General features: G+C 45.9%; 1 long non-coding RNA gene across 1 annotated transcript; it reads left to right on the top strand.

The window, feature by feature from the left end:
• Positions 1-849: 849 nt before the first annotated feature.
• On the top strand, positions 850-7,675 carry LOC144722840 (uncharacterized). Its single transcript, XR_013586097.1, has 2 exons — positions 850-1,834; positions 5,942-7,675. It is a non-coding gene; the product is annotated as an uncharacterized LOC144722840 (long non-coding RNA).
• The last annotated feature ends 9,764 nt before the right edge of the window (positions 7,676-17,439 follow it).

Raw genomic sequence — 17,439 nt, 5'->3', positions numbered from 1 at the left:
CTCCGTGACTTTACCGAAAGAACCAAGAAGAGGAATGACATCCTTCACAGAGGGGAAGATCACGGATTTTGTGTACTGTATTGAATCGGACCTGGATCTTGTGTTTGTTTAAGATTTTGGAAATATTTTGGTAACACCTGCTATGTATGGTAACATGATGGTTTTGATTGGCTTCTCATTGGGTTGTTTCTCCATGGATGGAGAAACAGCTTTGTGAATAATGCGGTCCCAGTACCCATTCATCTTGCGGGCCTGGTGTAGGTGTTTCAGTTCACTGGCTAGGTGGTGTTAGTCGGAAATGCAGTGGGCCCTATGGTGTAGTGTTATGATGAGGGTATTATTCTATGCCGGATGGTGGTGGGAATCAGGTTTCAGATAATAATCTGTGTGGGTGGTTTTCCTGTAGACAGAGTGTCCCAACGAGCCGTCATGTCTCTTCTCAAACAAAACTTCCAGGAATGGTAGCTTACCATCCTTCTCCACTTCCAATGTGAATTTGATGGATGGGTGTTGAGAAATTGGTTCAATGCTGGCAGGCCATGTGGCCAAATGACTAAAGTGTCATCTACATGTCTATTAGTGTGTTGGTGTTAATAAATGTGTTGCCTCCAAAGAGTACGTCTGCGAGTCAGTTTGAGCCCACTACAACAAATAACTGCCATAGGTTATGAATACTATGAGCAGAGTACATACCAGGACGTCGGACAACGAAGGTGAAGATTTTACAGCCCCAGGGATGGCGACCCTGGAGAAGCGAGGCGCCGCCGGCGGAGCAGCGCATCGACCGTCCGTGCAATGGCTCGCCGCAATCGGGAGGGTAGCGCCGTTCAGTGCACTCCTGGCTTGCGGAGCTCCTCCAAGCAGCGGCGTCAATCATCGCTGAGATCCACCGCGAGGACTCCACAGTGGAGGAGAGAGTTGCGGAGGTGCGCGGGATGGATCAGCCCACCGCCACCACTTCCCACCAAATTGGAGTGTCGAAGGCGCAGCCTGTGTTTATGGGTACCATTTTGAATGCGGAGCTATGTGAGGAGCCCGCCAAATTCAGCGCTGTGCCGAACACGCCCATCGACCTTCTATCCCTGCATTTACAACTGCCTTTACTAGAAGATTTCTTGCCAACAAAGATTTTGCGGGATGGACAGAGGCGGAGGTGCTGAGAGCGCTGCCCACCGCCTTGGACGACGACGCCTTGTGTTTTATACCATCCCGCCGACGGAGAGGACCACGCTGCAGCAGGCATTCGCGCAGATGGCAGCAATCTACGGGTCGCCGTCAAAATGTGTGCAATCGGTTCGCTGCGCGGAGGCGGTGTGAGGCCGAGACGCCCCTCGACTTCCACACCACACTGCTGGCGCTAGCGAAGGCTGCCTTCCCCAAGATGGACCATGACGGTCTTGACTCGCTGGTCCTAGAGAAGTTGTTGGCCCTGGCGAAGGACCTCCACATCGTCATCCAGGCCATTGACGACGCCGACTTGTGCTCTCTCAAGGTTGCGACATGCATCCAGGCACACCTGCTCTTGCAACATGACAAGGTTTGGCGGCGTGTATCACGCCTTGTGAGGCGCAGGATACACTTGAAAACATGGAGCCCATCCAAACCTGCGCATCGACCCAAGGCGGAGGTTGGCAGAGGGATGGCATGGCACGACGGGATGACCTACAATGCCGGGGGAAGACATCACCTCGTCCAGGGAGCGGCCTCGCCGTATGTTATAACTGCGGACTTCTGGGACACATCTCGTCCGGTTGCCGGGTGCCACGATGACGCCTCTCCAAACCACCGCCATTGCCCGCCCGCCGGCCCGTCCTCCTCTATGCTGCACCTTAAGGCGAGTCGCGACACATCACACACTCGGCCCCTGAATCCACCTCACTAATCCCATTTCGTGGGTTCTCTCGGTGAGGGGGGTTACGGAATTTAATCGGGCCAACTGGTCGTTCTGACCAGGTCAGTGGTTGGAGCTGGCCCATAGAGTAGTTGTCGCGACCGCAGGATCATCTGTCATTATTGGTTAAATTGAGGGGGTCGAAATTAGGATGCTCGTCGACACTGGTGCATCGGCGACCATCATTTAGGAGGTAATCTATAACATTTTGCCTGCTAAATGTCGTACCCTTTGCCCAATTGAAGTTCCGTGCTTTGCCACAAATCGCGGCTCATTCGTCATCATTGGCAAAATAACAGCACAGGTGTGTATTAGCGATGTTAAATTGACGGGACCAGTTCTCGAATCCACGTCCCTTGCTGTTCCATGCTTGCTCAGGACTGATTTTTTGGGGAAAATGCCTGTGAAAATTTGAATTGACCAAGGGTGCATTGAGTTGCCATTGGGCCATCGTATGACGTTTTTACCCTCTCTCTCGGAAGTGTACGGTCAACGTCACTGTGCAAGCACTGGCGTCTAAAACAGTACGGATTCCCTCTGGCGCACAAATGTTGGTCCCCTTACGCTTGCGTAAGCCACAAGATCAGGCGGCGACTGTGGGAGGGATCCTCTTGGGACCTTCCAATAAGGATAGGAGCCCAGACTCGAGTGTCCAATGGCCATGAACCTTTTATCCAGGTTCTCAATGCTGGGTTAGACACGTCCGTTGTTCATAAGGGCACCGTGCTAGCCCATGTGTCACCTGCACTTCATGAGGGATGTGTTGTTGGAAGTGTAGGGGTTGAGTCAAACACGCTGCCGCGTAAGGGTTCGAATGAGAAGTGGCTAAATTCGCATTTTTCGGAGGGTGCTGATTTGTCCAATTCCCAAAGGGATGAGTTGAGGGCGCTCTTGCGTAAGTTTGCTGATGTTTTCAGTATGGGGAAATTTGACATTGGCCGCACTATGCTTTTAAGCCACCATATCGATACGGGCGATGCCACTCCCATCTGCCAGAATCCCTATCGGCTGAGCCCTGCGGAAAAGGAGCGCGTTCGGCTCGCGGTTGACAAAATGTTAGCCGCAGACATCATTTCACTGTCCACCAGCCCGTGGGGAGCCCCTATCGTTCTTGTTATAAAGTAGGATGGTAGCTTGCACTTCTGTGTCGACTTCCGCAAGCTTAACAAGATATCTGTGGCTGATGTGTATCCTCTCCCTCGGATGGACGATTCCCTGGACGCTCTAGCAGGAGCACACTACTTCTCTACTCTTGATCTCCTATCCGGATTTTGGTAGTTGCCACTAGATGAAATATCTAAGCCAAAGACAGCCTTTCATACACCTGTTGGTCAGTGTTGGTCAGAAACACCACCTGGCCGGTGAATTAAGACATGTACATCGGGCCCTCAGGATGAACGGATACTTTGACCCCACCATCCGCCAAGCTGTTTCTCCCACCATACAGAAACAGCCACATGAAACTCCGACCAAAACTATCACGTTACCATACATAGCAGGCGTGACCAAAAATATCTCCAAAATTCTAAACAAACATAAGATCCAAGTCCGATTCAGTACAGTGCATAAAATCCGTGATCTGATTCCATCTGTGAAGGATGTCGTTCCTGACTTACAGTATCCAGGAGTCTACAAATTGAGTTGCAGTTGTGGTGATTGCTACATTGGAGAAACGAAACGTCATGTTTCTGATCGTGTCCGCGAGCACAAGTCAGATCTGAAACACGGCAGAACTGATTCTTCGGCCGTTGCCGATCATTGCTACAACTCTGTGGGCTCTCATGAAATTGTCTTTTCCGAGACCAAGGTGCTCTGCAAACCTCCTGGCTACCATCAAAGGTTTGTACACGAAGCCATACAAATATACAAACACAGACATAATTTCAACCGTGATGATGGTTACAAACTGAGTAATCATTGGAAAGATGTGATTAACCTTGCAAAAAAGATTTAACTACACTTATTTGGACCATCTTATTTGACAGACAACTATTACAGGTTATTGATAGACAGCCAGTCTTGTTTTACCAGGTTTAGTTTTTTCTTTTTTTTTCTTTTTCACACTTTTGTTATGTAGGCTAGGCGTAGTCACAAACCGTACCTCTCCATAACAAAGGCTCAGTCTTTTGTTATGCAGTCTATTCTTAGTCTTAAGCCTCACCTTACCATATTAATAAAAAGTGTGCCGTACTTGGCCCTTCCCCTCTTCAACCATTATATATACGGAGTGGTAGCTCTTGTAATCTCTCATTTACTTGATACAGCTGCCGTGGCTGTGACGGTTCCACCTGAATATGGAAGCTTGTGTTGCCTCCGAAACGTCGTGATTTTTATTTTATTTTACTTTTATTAATTTTATTTTTTTACCTACGTGACTTTACCGAAAAAACCTAAGAATATGGATACTGTGTCACACGCCAGGAACTCCTAACGATTGCTTTCTTTGTGCAACAGTATCACCCATATTTGTATGGCAGATACTTTATGGTGTACTCTGACCATGCAGAACTACAGTACGCACTGCATATCGAACAACCTTCAGGCCAACTTTCGCGTTGGCCACGATTGCCATCGAGCAACAGGTGCGCATGTTTTTCGGGCTCAAGGCACTGTAAAACGCCGACCGAGGTCTCGCCCTTGCCCCTTGCGGCGTCGTCCGAGGTGGACACCTCCGATGGAGCCAATGGTCCTGTGGCGTGGGATGACGTTCTCGCCTCGACCTTAAGGAGTGGGGGCGCCTCCAGATCGAGTGCGCCTCCCTGCTAAAGTTGCGATGCCGTATCAAGGAAACGGGGATCGTAGGGGTGTAGCCTCTGTCATGCTCAAGGATGGATTGTTAATGTGCTGGGACGGAGGCTTGCGCCATTACAACATTTTCGTGCCCACTGCCCTACGGGGTAAGGCTATTTGGGCAGTACACAAGCGACTGTTGCACTTGGGGGTGCACAAAACTCTTGCCATGCTCTAGCTTGACTTCTTCTGGCCGGGCATGGCAGAGGATGTCGCTGATTTGTTGAAGGGGTGTCTACAGTGTGCCCGGCAGAAACACCTAGCCAGGCCCTTTTGTCGTTGCAATCAATTCAGGTCTCCCGCATTAATTAGTTAGTCGCTCTAGATGTCCTTGGTCCGTTTCCCACCACCCCTCGTGAGAATAAATATTTGTTAGTCGGCGTTGAATATTTCTCATGCTGGCCAATAGCCTGGCCGCTCCCCAGCCAGTCGGCGGCAGCCATCACCGAGGTGTTCCTCATTGGCTACGTAAAGGACAAAGGTGTCCCTGAGCGTCTACTGACCGATCAAGGCAATAATTATTCTTCCAAATTGCTGTCGAAGGTGTGCGACTTGTTGGGAACTAAGAGAGCACGTACATCGCCATACCACCCCCAGATGGATGGAATGGTGGAGCGGCTGCACAGGACTCTGACTTCGATGCTGAGCCATCAGATCAGCGTGTCCCAGCTTGACTGGGACTTGCATGTTCCCGGAGTCCTGGCTGCCTACAGAATGGTTCCTCACGCATCCACCTGCTACTCACCATTATTTTGAATGTACGGCAGAGACCATGACACCCCAAATGATGTCCAACTTCATGTCGAGCCAAACAAGGCTAAATAAAAAAAAATTCGGAATCCTTGCGTTTTACCCTTCAAAAGCTTTCAGAAGCGTGTGAGGCTTCTAGAGAAAATTCTCATTTGTGACAATTGGAAAATGAGCGGCTAAGGGGTCTCTGTACTTCCGCCCACGAGTGGGTTGCAGGTGACAGAGCCTGGCTGCACTGTCCACAGGTGCCAGTGGGTACGTCACCCAAATTGTTTAAACCCTGGAGGGGACCAGTTGATGTGATTGGGGACGTCCGACCACAGTGTGTTCAGATTCGGTTGGGCCGGCGGAGCTGGTTTATACATCCATCACGCCTCAAGCATTTCATCACTCCGCGCGTATTCATCCCATCTCCACCATGCGGGGGCCGAGTGTTAGATGTGTCGGACGAGCTGAGGTGTGTACCCCCTGAGATTGGTGCTCAGCGAAATCATGTGATCCCATCCTCAGGTGCTGCGCGCTTAACATCCCCCGAGCCGCCACCTGCGCCCTCGCCACTGGATTCGGGAGAGGAGAACCCGTCCACCCGGCCGACTACTCTTCGTGAGGAGCCGGGTTCGACGGGACATTTGCATATTCCCCCCGGGACCTCCAGGGAGAGCGAGCCCACCTCCCCTGGGGGTCCGGCAATGAGAACTCGATCAAAAACTATTCACGCACACTCCCACATCGTCAGTTGCTTGTCGCACTCAGCAGGCCGTATCAGCTATTGGCTGAACCTAGCCGTTATTGTGCTTGTGGGTCTTGTTACACGGTGGGGGTGGGAGATGGTTGTGATGGAGGGGGTTCCGAGCATTCGCGTTTTACTGCATTTTGTATTTTTCCCCTCTTTCTATCTCTTCTTGCTTGTTGTTCTGTACCCCTACCCCCTTTCCTCACCCATTAATGTACATTTGTAGAAAGTGTGTATATTCTGGATTTAAAGCTTTCGTGACTGCAGGAATTCATACTCTTGGGATCTTTCGTTAAAGTCACGTATATAGAAAAATAATAGATCACGACGTTTCTTCAGGTGAAGACAATTGCCTGGGTTGCGATCGAAACGTCGTGATCTATTACTTTTCTATCTAAATGACTTTACCGAAAGACCCAAACAAAAAGTGTGTATATTGTATAGGTGGGCTGGGGTTTTTATTTATTTGTTATTGTTACCGTTAAGGCACACATAGTTATTGTTAATGATTACACTTGTTAATTGATTGTTAAGGGGGAGCTACATCATGTGACCCCTTTGCCAGTACCAAAATATTATAATAGGTTTTCCCCTTTTTTCTGGCAATAAAACAGGTGTTAAGATGTTAAAACACCTGTTTTGTTCCCAGAAAAAAGGGGAATACCTATTATCATGTGAACGGGGAGTTGACAGCCGGGACGGCTGAGTGCTACGAATGGGGGGGGGAGGTGATGTTGTGACATCGTTGGATGTCACTGTGTGAAGCTGGCCTGGGAGAGGCACGGCGTGTGATGTATTGACATCGTGGACACAACTTGAATGTGGATGCAGTACCTGCCCTCGCGGGGCTTGGTGAGCACTGACTGACAGTGATGGATGGCACCACGCTCTGCGTGCAGTGCAAGCCCCTACAGGATAGGATGCGAGAGTGCCGGGCACGGAATGGGGTTACAAGGGGCCATGGCACTCTGGTTGACCCTGGAGGACATGTGACTGGTTGTGGCTACATGGGAACCGCCAAAGGGGGGCTAGGGGTGATCACATGTCTAGGTCGAGATCCTCCTCGAGGATTCAAGAAGGTGGTCGTGGCGAGGGGTGGAGGAAGCCCCACCACAGAGGATATAAGCCGGGTCCCCCAGTGAGACCGGCTGCTGTTGTTCATCCTGAAGTCTCCACGTTCTACGTTCTACATCCTACAGACTCTTCAACACGTGGCCCCGGACCCGAGCTGGGATCCTGTCCATTGTAGCTAGTTACGGTGTAATTAGTGTAGTTAGCCTGGGGGTCCACCACCATAGCTTGTTATCTGGTAAAGGGGCAGTTACCCCGTAGTATTAGTGTGTTGGTGTTAATAAATGTGTTGCCTCCAAAGAGTATGTCTGCGAGTCAGTTTGAGCCCAATACACATGTGAAAACAAAGTTATTTTTTTCCAGTGGTCCTTACCATTCGTAACATTTACTTAAATTTCTAAGGGGATCGTTACATTGTATTAAAATCTTCATGCCATACACATTTTGTATGCATGTCCTTGTATATGAGTGTGCAATTTATCCTAGCGTTCTGTTGCAGTGCTGCAGTCATTTCTGCAATTGTTCTATCTACACGAGCGGTGGAGAACATATTCCTTACTGGGGGTCAAATAGGGTTCATGTATCTATGTTGAACTTCTTTTGCATCATATGTAATCAACCATGCTCATCGGAAGTGCGGGGGAAGGACAATAAACAAAACACAAAAACAGTTCTAAAGGATCAATCTAGATTTCAATAAATACCTTTTGGCAAGCTACGCATTAACACACACCTCAGTCACTTCTGCAACTGCAAGAAGCCCCTGCAGGGCACGCGAAGATTAGGAACGCAGTCAAGTATATTTGTTTAATCAGGGTATGGACTCAAGAGACCAGGATAGTCTCATTTGTAAAAGTGACCTGGGTCACCAAAATAAAATAAAAAATGGAAATAAAATGCAGCAATGAAGCAAAGAGAAATCAGAGTACAAACAACTGTGCCATATGAGAAATAAAAAAAAATATTGCACAAACATCTGTCGATGTGAATGAATTAAATAAAAACTAAATGTTTTGCCAGGTTGAAGTGTTTCCTAGTTGAGAATATCCCCCTCGAGTACTGGACTAGTACAGCTAAGATGCTTGCAGTGATGGATAAATATTGTATTTGGGCCGCTTAAAAGTGGTAGGCCTCATGTGGCCGTGGGTCATGTGAAAGGAAGCCGAGAGTCGTATTCGGTGCCTGGGCCGTAGATTCCCCGCATTTTGCTGTCTTGTTTTTCACGCCTTTATAACTGCTGCCACGTCACTATTAAAAACTAACTTTTTTGCCCGTCCAAGGACTAGTGTATATTGCAGTAAATATGATAGATTCAATAGAAAAATAGTTCAGCTCATGATTATTAATGAGGGGGGGGGGGATGTTGCCCCATGTGGAGTGGCGTCACCCGTTAATGGTTATTGTGGAGTGGTGCGGTACGTGGAGTGACGCCACCCGCTCACGATTATTAATTAGGGGAGTGGTGCGGCATGTGAAGTGCGCGACGTTCTTGTGCGTTAGTGTAAATTTCCACGCGGGCGTGAATATTAATTAAGAGGGGGGGGGGTGGCCTCTTTTGCAGTGACGTCACGTAAGGATGTAGAATTGTGCTGCGTATATTTATTTTTGACCGTCACTTTATGTGAAGAAACGTCATATTTGAAGCGACTTTGCTAAGACATTATTTAATTCAGCTCGACCTTCCTCTGCGTTAGTGTAAAAATCCACTCACTCATGAATATTAATGAGGGGGGGTTGGCCTCATGTGGAGTGACGTCACGCGCGGGACACACATTATTGGCTCATTATATTAGTAAATTATATTAGGTCCAAGGTCATCATCACTGACCTGCTTTTGATCTTCCATCCCAATCTTCTCTCGCGTATTATGCTTCTCATAACCCAATTTGGGGGTGGAGGAGGGTGGTGCAGTGGCAGGTTAACCCAGTGACCTGAGCTAGATTCACAGCCAAGGCAAACATTAGCGATGAGTAATATATGAAGCAGGCTTGGTTCTCCCCTTCACCAACCCGCACTGACCAGCAGTGTTAATTATGGTTGACTATCCCCCATCACAACACGGGGTGGGGAGGTCTTCATCCAGAAGTGAATTGACGAAGTGTTGTACATTATTATTGGATTTTAATGCAAATTTGCCAAATTTCATTATCATACACATGTATATCCAGAATTATGGTTCACAACTGCAATTATATGATTCAGAAGTCATGCAGATATCGTTAAGCTACAAACTATTAAAACTAAACTCTGTTTTATTCAACCAGGTAAGGCCCAGTAGGCGACACGTAGGCCAGTATGGGGCAGTACGGCATGTTATTTGCTTACCGAAATGTAAAAACAATTTGAGTGCATATGTAATCTCTTCATATGCATAGGTGTTCAATGCATGTTGGTTTTCACCAAATTAATCTGGTTTCTTCCCATGTGTGAAAGTAGTCATGAATTTACAAATAATACAAGCACACGCATGAGTATAATTGACAAATATTTTGTATTTACCTGTATAAACGTTTAGGAACGAATGTTGTTCGTACTTATGTAATAAGAGCCTATGTCGGATTCACGTGGTGATCGGCTTTGCCGGTCCCGCTTTACAGCCAATGGGGGGAGAGTCTGGGAGCATGGCCTCGGCGTGATCACGGGATGTCAGCTAGGTGATTGGTTTCGCTGGTCTTGGCCTCAGCCAATGGGAAGACAAGTCAGGGGCGTGGTCCCGGGAGTTGATGGGGGATCTGGAACATTCGGCGCAGGCTGTTGAGGATTGGCTGGAGTGTACCACGTGACCCAGGCATTAAATAAGGGGAGAGAGGAGAGACACGGGGTCAGACACGGAACGAAGAGAGAGGAGGGGCCACGTGGCAGTGTGTCTCTGGTGGCTGTCTGCCCGCTTCCCGTTGCCTGCCAGCAACGGGGAGTGTTTGTGAACTGCAAGAAGTGAAATAAAAGGACCGACTCCACAAGCCGTCTCCAGCATGTTATTACACTTATAAAGGTTCACGTTGCACATGAGCAGCTGGCATGGACATAGGTGTATACCCGTCGCTGTGATGGGAGGCTAGAGGCTTAGTGAGACATTCCTGGCAAAATAAATTACTCTTGTTTTTATGATTGTTTTTACTATAATTGTTTTTGCTGCATTAACTCAACTTGAATAACACAATAGCCACTATGGCATCATCTCTCATTCGGACAGCTCAAGTCCACTCGACCAATCTCTTTGCACAGCTTGCGTGCATTGTGTTTCTGAGCTTCCATAGACAGTCTAATCTTCCCGCTCAAAATAAGTTGTTAAAAGGCATAGGCTGCACGTGTTGACACGAACTGATTGATTTGTTGATGTCACATCGAAGAGAGATTAGCATCCGCGGTGCGTGCGGTGGGTAAGGAGCTGAACAGCAGGCAGACTCCCTTAGCCGCACTTGAGAGCCCATCACTGCTGCCTTCAAACAGTAACCTCACATGAACCTCCAGTCTAAGTCAATCACATCCTCAAGCCTCCAAAAGCACACAAGTCACCTTGAAAATATTTCCACGAGTGCTTGATGTTGAGAATATATCGGGGCAGACTGAAATACGTTACCTTCGCCATAAGAGCTGGCCTAGAGGTCAAGGGTTGAGTGTGGGACAATCCCAGGATTTGGCAGAAAGTGGGAGGTGAAGGTAAGGTACAGCATTATCAACAGCATTAACGATGGTGACCTTATGATCTTGTGCGTGCGTGCTTGTGCGAATGTGTGCGTTTGCTCACAGCACTCGACTCTACAGCAAAATCAAAAGTTGAATGAATGTATGCGTTCGTATGTATGTGTAATTACTGCACTATAATTCAATCAATCTGAGTTTTATCTATGGCTATGCCCAACGTCACCAACAAAGGTTATCTCGACATATCCTGGGCCATCCCTTACCTAGATTGTAAAGGTGAAAGGTTAAGGTACTCTGCAATAATTATTGCTCACGCCACAGCTGATGGAAGGGCATCTCCTCCCATCTGAATTCCACATTCCTAAGGCGGGGAAAATATGCCCAGTGCTTCATTTCACCCAGGACACACCAGACCACTCTTTCATAGATAGTTTTTGGCACGCCACATCCAGCTTGCCTCATGATATTGCGGTGGCGTCCATAGGATTATATGAGTTAAGGGCACATTAATATCGAGCTATGATGGGTGAGCAATACCTTGCACTCCTGTGTTCGTGCCTAACACTGATAATTCCTACTCCAAGCCGACCGAGCAGCGTTCCGAAGAATGTTGAGTGCCCTGCATATACCCATGGGATAATTTATACTGATCTTATACAAACACGCAATAATATATATACTGTATACAAAAACAATACTTTTTATATTCAATAATTACATGCAAATTATTCACTTAGGATTACACATCAAACTAAAACTAAACAATTTTTATGTTACCAGTTAAGGCCCACTGAGCTATATAGCTCTTTTTCGGAACCAACCTGGCCATAAATAATAGATATAGTAATAGGTTGTTACCCTTTTATCTGGCACCAAAACTGACACCTTTATACAAGGGATCATGTTTGCAATAACCACAACACAAGCAGTCAAAATGCAAAAAAGAGACAACTCTGATAATGATATGCACTGTCCTTGAAATTGATTGGTCCACACCCGAAACGCCTTTTCTTAGAGCTTAGTCTCCACTGGTGTTGGACCAGATGACGCCAAAAGGCGTACAACTCAAAAACAGCACACTATCAGAGTATTGACAGCTCGGGGTAAGCATTTACATTATGAGACCTATTTGCCAGTAGCAATATATAGTAATAGGTTTTTACCATTCTAGGCTCTAAGAAAAGCCGTCTCGGGTGTGGACCAATCAATTTCAAGGACAGTGCATATCATTATCTGAGTTGTCTCTTTTTGTTAAATCCTTTATATTAAGTTCGCTTGCTTGCTTGCTTGCGTGCTTGCTTACGACCGTGCAAATCTTTCGGTCGTGTTTTAACCCGCTTCCCGTGATCCAATCGAGCTGACATTTTGCACACAGACTCGTTGTGCGTGACAATTAATTTTCGTGAAATTTTTTTTCCATAACTTTACACTTTTTAGGAAAAAAATGTATATTTAATTACCAATTGCTTAATGGTGGCAGGCAATCATCTGACCCATAGGTGGCAGCCATCTCAAGCCAGAGGACGAGAGGACTCTAGCCGCCACGCATATAAAGGATTTATAGTGAAAACTTTGTTTTTACGGGTTAATTTTTTTGCATTTTGACTGCTTGTGTTGTGGGTTTTGCAAACATGATCCCTTGTGTAATGCGGGCGTAAGCGACCTTCCGGATGTGACGTCACGGGGGGTGGAGTCATGTGACGTGGGTGGAAGGTTCGGGTCCTTAAGCGGGTAAACCGGAAGGGGAAGTCAGTCGGGGTGTGAGCGGAAAAGAGTGAGGCCACGCGGGCGAGTGAGAAGAGGGGGGGGCGCCGACGGCCATCGGGAGCCAACCCCGAAGACAAGAGGAAGCTGCGGAGTGGTGTGCAGCTGCGGAGGAGACAGCCAGAAGGGCTGCGTGTTAGAGGCAGCGGTGTGGCTGCCAGGAGGAGCTGCGGAGAGAGAGAGAGACAGCACGAGGCTGTCAGAGCTGTGGAGAGAGAGGGGTTGCAGCGAGTACAGCCAAGGGGGGCTGTGTGAGAGAAACAGCAGCGGGGCTGCTGTTGTGGATCGGGCCGACATTGGAGTCAGCACCGTGGAGAAGCTACAGAGTAAAGACAGCCGTGTGGGTGTACAGCACGAACCGAATAAAGGACACTGAGCCAGACATCGTGGTCCAGTCGTTTATTACACTTGTATAAAGGTGTCAGTTTTGGTGCCAGATAAAAGGGCAAAACCCTATTACCACAAATAGTAGCTCAACGAAGTGGCTCATCGTGTGGAAATGTATAGCAGCCAAATAGTTTTAAACACATGTTGATTATTAATGTGGAGAGAAAAACCAGAGGACCTGGAGAAAAATCCATGCGACCACGTGGAGAACATGCAAACTCCAAATATATAGGCGTGAGAGTCAGGATTGAACCCACGACCACCTACATACTAGGAGAGGGAGTAAACATCTCGCCACCTTGGGGATAAAAAGCAATGATTTCCCTGCACTGACAAACTAATGTTGGTTTGCTGGCCAGGTGCTGTCACCTTGTTCCCAAAGAAACAACTGTCGATATGTGATATAAAGCACTCTTGAGACGCTCCAGATTATAGGGCACTCAAACACAAATCATTATTAATTGCTACTTTGATAAGTTTAGGGCATGGGTAATGTGTTAAAGCACTTGCTGCTTTTAAAACAGACTGACACACTTTTTTGGAATATGTTCAACCACAATAAGATCACTTATGTCAAGCATCCTGGAGGTGTTTTTGTCATTGGGTATTAATGCTGCCAACATTGTTTTATTATTATTATGGATTCCAGTTGAATATTTGATGGTTGTGCGTTCCCTTGCATGCCAAGTTTTGCATGCGATTAACAAGTCAACTTCTTAGTTTAACTTATAAAGAGATACCAAGAGATGTGTGTATATGTATGTAAATAACGTGTGAATTTCATCGGCTGATTTTATGCATGTGTATAGACACAGGGTGATTAAAAAAGATGGACCCAATTTCAAAGCAGTATATTTCACGATGGCAACAAGTTACAATTACACAAAAAGTTACAGACGGTTTAATAAGTTCTCAAGTTTTACTAACCATTTTATGCATGTTCAATGTGCCCTCCACCTGCTGTACGGACAACATCGAAACGATAGTTGAATTCGTCTCAAACGCCTCTCTTCTCACGTTTTCCTCTGAGGTGCGTGGTCGCCCTGTGCTCTTCCCCTTACATAAACAGGCTGTTTCCTCAAATTGTCAGTACCAACGATGAATGCTCTTTGACACTGGCGGATCAATGCCAAAACGCCATTGAAACGCATGCTGCACCGCAATTACGGATTCAGCCTTGCTGAACTGCAGAACACAAAACGCCTTGTGTTGCAGGGTCACCATCTTGCGAATAACTGAGGCTAGGGGCTGTTTTTGTGCTGGGAGAGGCATCTAGCGGTAATTATTTGAAACTCTATGCCCCGCCCTTAAAAGTGGTAAGAGTTTTATTCATGGACGGTTCGTGGTTGCAGAGATATAGTGATTTCTTTATAAACTATATATTGCCGGGTGACACTGTTGGCTGATAACGTAACTCACAGTTGGAAATCTGAGCATTCAATGACCAGTTCATTGGCAACTTAGACCATCAGCCCTCTCAAGTCAACAAAATAAATGCTATATTGTATCCCACATTTCACACGTATGCATGGTCATTATTTGAATGCAGCACGGTGTATATAGATATATGTCTGTTTGTGTGTTTTAAACACGTGTACATGTGCAGCCTTTTTCAATTCTCTATTGGATGAAGGTTTTCCCATGCTGTGTCAGCCATGTTGCTTATTTGACCATACTTTACCATGCTGGTTTGTGTGGGTTGGTGAAGGTGGAGTACATATACATATACATGTCAGCATAAAAGTAGAGTGCAACATTGGACATTGCACTGCCCTTTTCAGCCCATCACGTATCCCTGTAAGCTATATCTCGCACTGTACATGGTTGTCACCAATTCAAGCACTATCCAAGCTCAACCTAAATTAGTTTACGAGATCCTACACCGGGCGCATTCTGGGTGATTTGGTCAAAGGCGAATAACAATGAACAAACTACCAAACATTCGCATACTACTAAATAATAAATGTACGTGTGAACTAACTTGCAACTATTTACAAAGAGACCTATATTTAGATACAATATTAATAATTCTACATCAGTGAGGTTATTTTGCATCCCTTACACAAAATATTATCATATTCGTTGTGGTCCTTGCATAATTGACACGAGAAGCTTGATACTTTATTTATTTCCCTTTGGGGCAATTCACAGATCTTGAGTACATGTTCTCAGGAAGTGCTGGTTCAGCACCTGATTGCAGTCATTGGTCCCAGAAGCCATTAATGCACTTGATAAACTATTTTATTAGTAGAGGTAGTATGCACATTTGGCTTTCAATGGCCTAAACACTGCTTTATAAGAGAAGAGGGGTCAAATATACAATTTAATAGTTCGTACTTCCATAGAGACCCTATCTCTTTATTGGCTCTTGTAACATTTCATACGTGGGACGTATGTATGTTGAACTTTTTTCGCACCATACGCCAATAGCTCAGAGAGATAATGTTATGGCTGTGTCACAGTACTGATCCTAGGTTCCAGGTTGAGGAAATCCATTGTATCATGATACATTTTCTTTGTCAGACAGTTAGACTAATAAAGTAACCTGGTCATCCAGCAGGAAAGAGTAAACAGCTTCGAGGGTGTGGAGTAAAATATGTACACATAGTATTACGAACATAATGAGGAAGATACGGTTGCGATGCAGGGCAGTGCATGTTCTAGATGGAGAAAGGCGAGAAATAGGCACCTACGTTGGAGTAAAAATGTAAAGATGGTCACTGCACTGCGCGCTTTCAGATGCACTTCTGTGCCCATCTGGAACACTCTTCCTTCTGATATTAGGAAGCCACTTGTAAATCTAGATTGAAAACTAATTTCGTTAGAACTGCTTTTTGTGTTTAGTTTGTTGTCCTTCCCCCGCACCTCCGATTATCACGGTTGGCTAGGTACAGTGCGAAATAAGTTCAACATACATACATACATACAAATTCTGCCATGGTGAATTGATCGGCACACTAGCAATCCAAAGGTTGCCGGTTCTATTTCCTGGCAATGCATTGAAATAACCACGAGCATCGTGTAAGCAAGTGCTGCATGTATAGGAACTGATTATATACATCTTGATTGTAATATATCCAAATTTTACTGTACAATCTACAAAACCAAATTAGTTTCCCAGTATGGAACCTCAAATTTCAATGGAGATTTTTTCATGATGAGCGATTTAAACTTGTGACATAACAGACCGCGTTTCTTCAATAGCTATACCTCAGGAGGGACTTTACCACCACAAACTATTGTGAGATAAGTGGTATTTGCTTTTAATGTTTTTCATATCTGGCAGGTTACATTGTGCCAAAGTGCTTGACTTGCGATCAAAAATATTTGCAAGTTAAAATTATAGTTAGGGGTCAACTCAGCTGGCCGTCAATCTGACATCGGCATTACTTTGTCTGAATTCTGTTGAGACAGTTCCCAAGCACAATAATACACAATTATGACTACGCATGTGTCCTATGTATACATAATAATACAAATATCGAACAATACTGTTCAGTAAACAAATTAAGAAAACCCTAATTTGAAACATTAATGACGCTAATGGAGATTAATGATTGCCAATACCTTGGTCCGCATGGGCACCTCAAAGTCGACAACTTTGTCAATCAGTCTAGATTTGAAGTTGTCAATCAGCCAGAATGTTATGATGCAAATACATGTAAAATATTTTTTACGAAGCATTTCGTGTTTTATTGGATACTACGGAAAGATGTCGTCATGTTTGATCAGAATTAACATTTCTTTTTAACTGAATGATACTTTTCTAGATTATTCAAGTTCACGCTTGATGTTGTTTTCTTGCTGTTGTTGTTGTGAGCAGCCACCAGTGACCATCTGAGTGAGGCACAACTTTGCTGTGAATGGGAATCCAGATTTTGTTAGGGGACATCCACCTGGGGCTCAACGCCAGAATCTTCAAGCTGCGGTCACGGGAATTTGGGGCCGCTGAGCCACCTCAAATTCCACTTTGATGGGCAGTGTGCCAGTGAAAACCCATGTGGACGAATAGGTCCTTAAGCAAGGAGAGTCGTGCCTCGCTACCGCTATTGTGACAATGAAACAACCAAGTTTTCACGAAGCTATGTGGCCACACAGGCGCCTGAGTTGGAGCTCTGTTAATGACATATTTTTGAACGGGAATCATATAAAACGTGAATTATGTCGAAAATGTCATTACTATAAGCTGTTTAACACAAACGTTGCAGTTTTCGAACCTCGGTAAACATCAGACGGGGTAAAAGTTAAAGGTTCAGCCCTGCATCTACCAATGCTGGTATAATGGCCTCCACGAGCTTCTCTAGAGGTATTTGGCCTACTCTTCCACACTGGCCTGATCTCTTGTAAGGGGAGGGATTACTCACACTATGCCCCACCATACACGAGCAGCCAATGAACATGGTGTACC

The sequence above is a fragment of the Lampetra planeri genome, chromosome 15, assembly GCF_965212315.1.
Source record: "Lampetra planeri chromosome 15, kcLamPlan1.2.h2, whole genome shotgun sequence".
Classification (NCBI taxonomy): Eukaryota; Metazoa; Chordata; class Hyperoartia; order Petromyzontiformes; family Petromyzontidae; genus Lampetra; species Lampetra planeri.
Note: the sequence above shows the minus strand (reverse complement) of the source record. Positions and strands in the feature narration are given on the sequence as shown.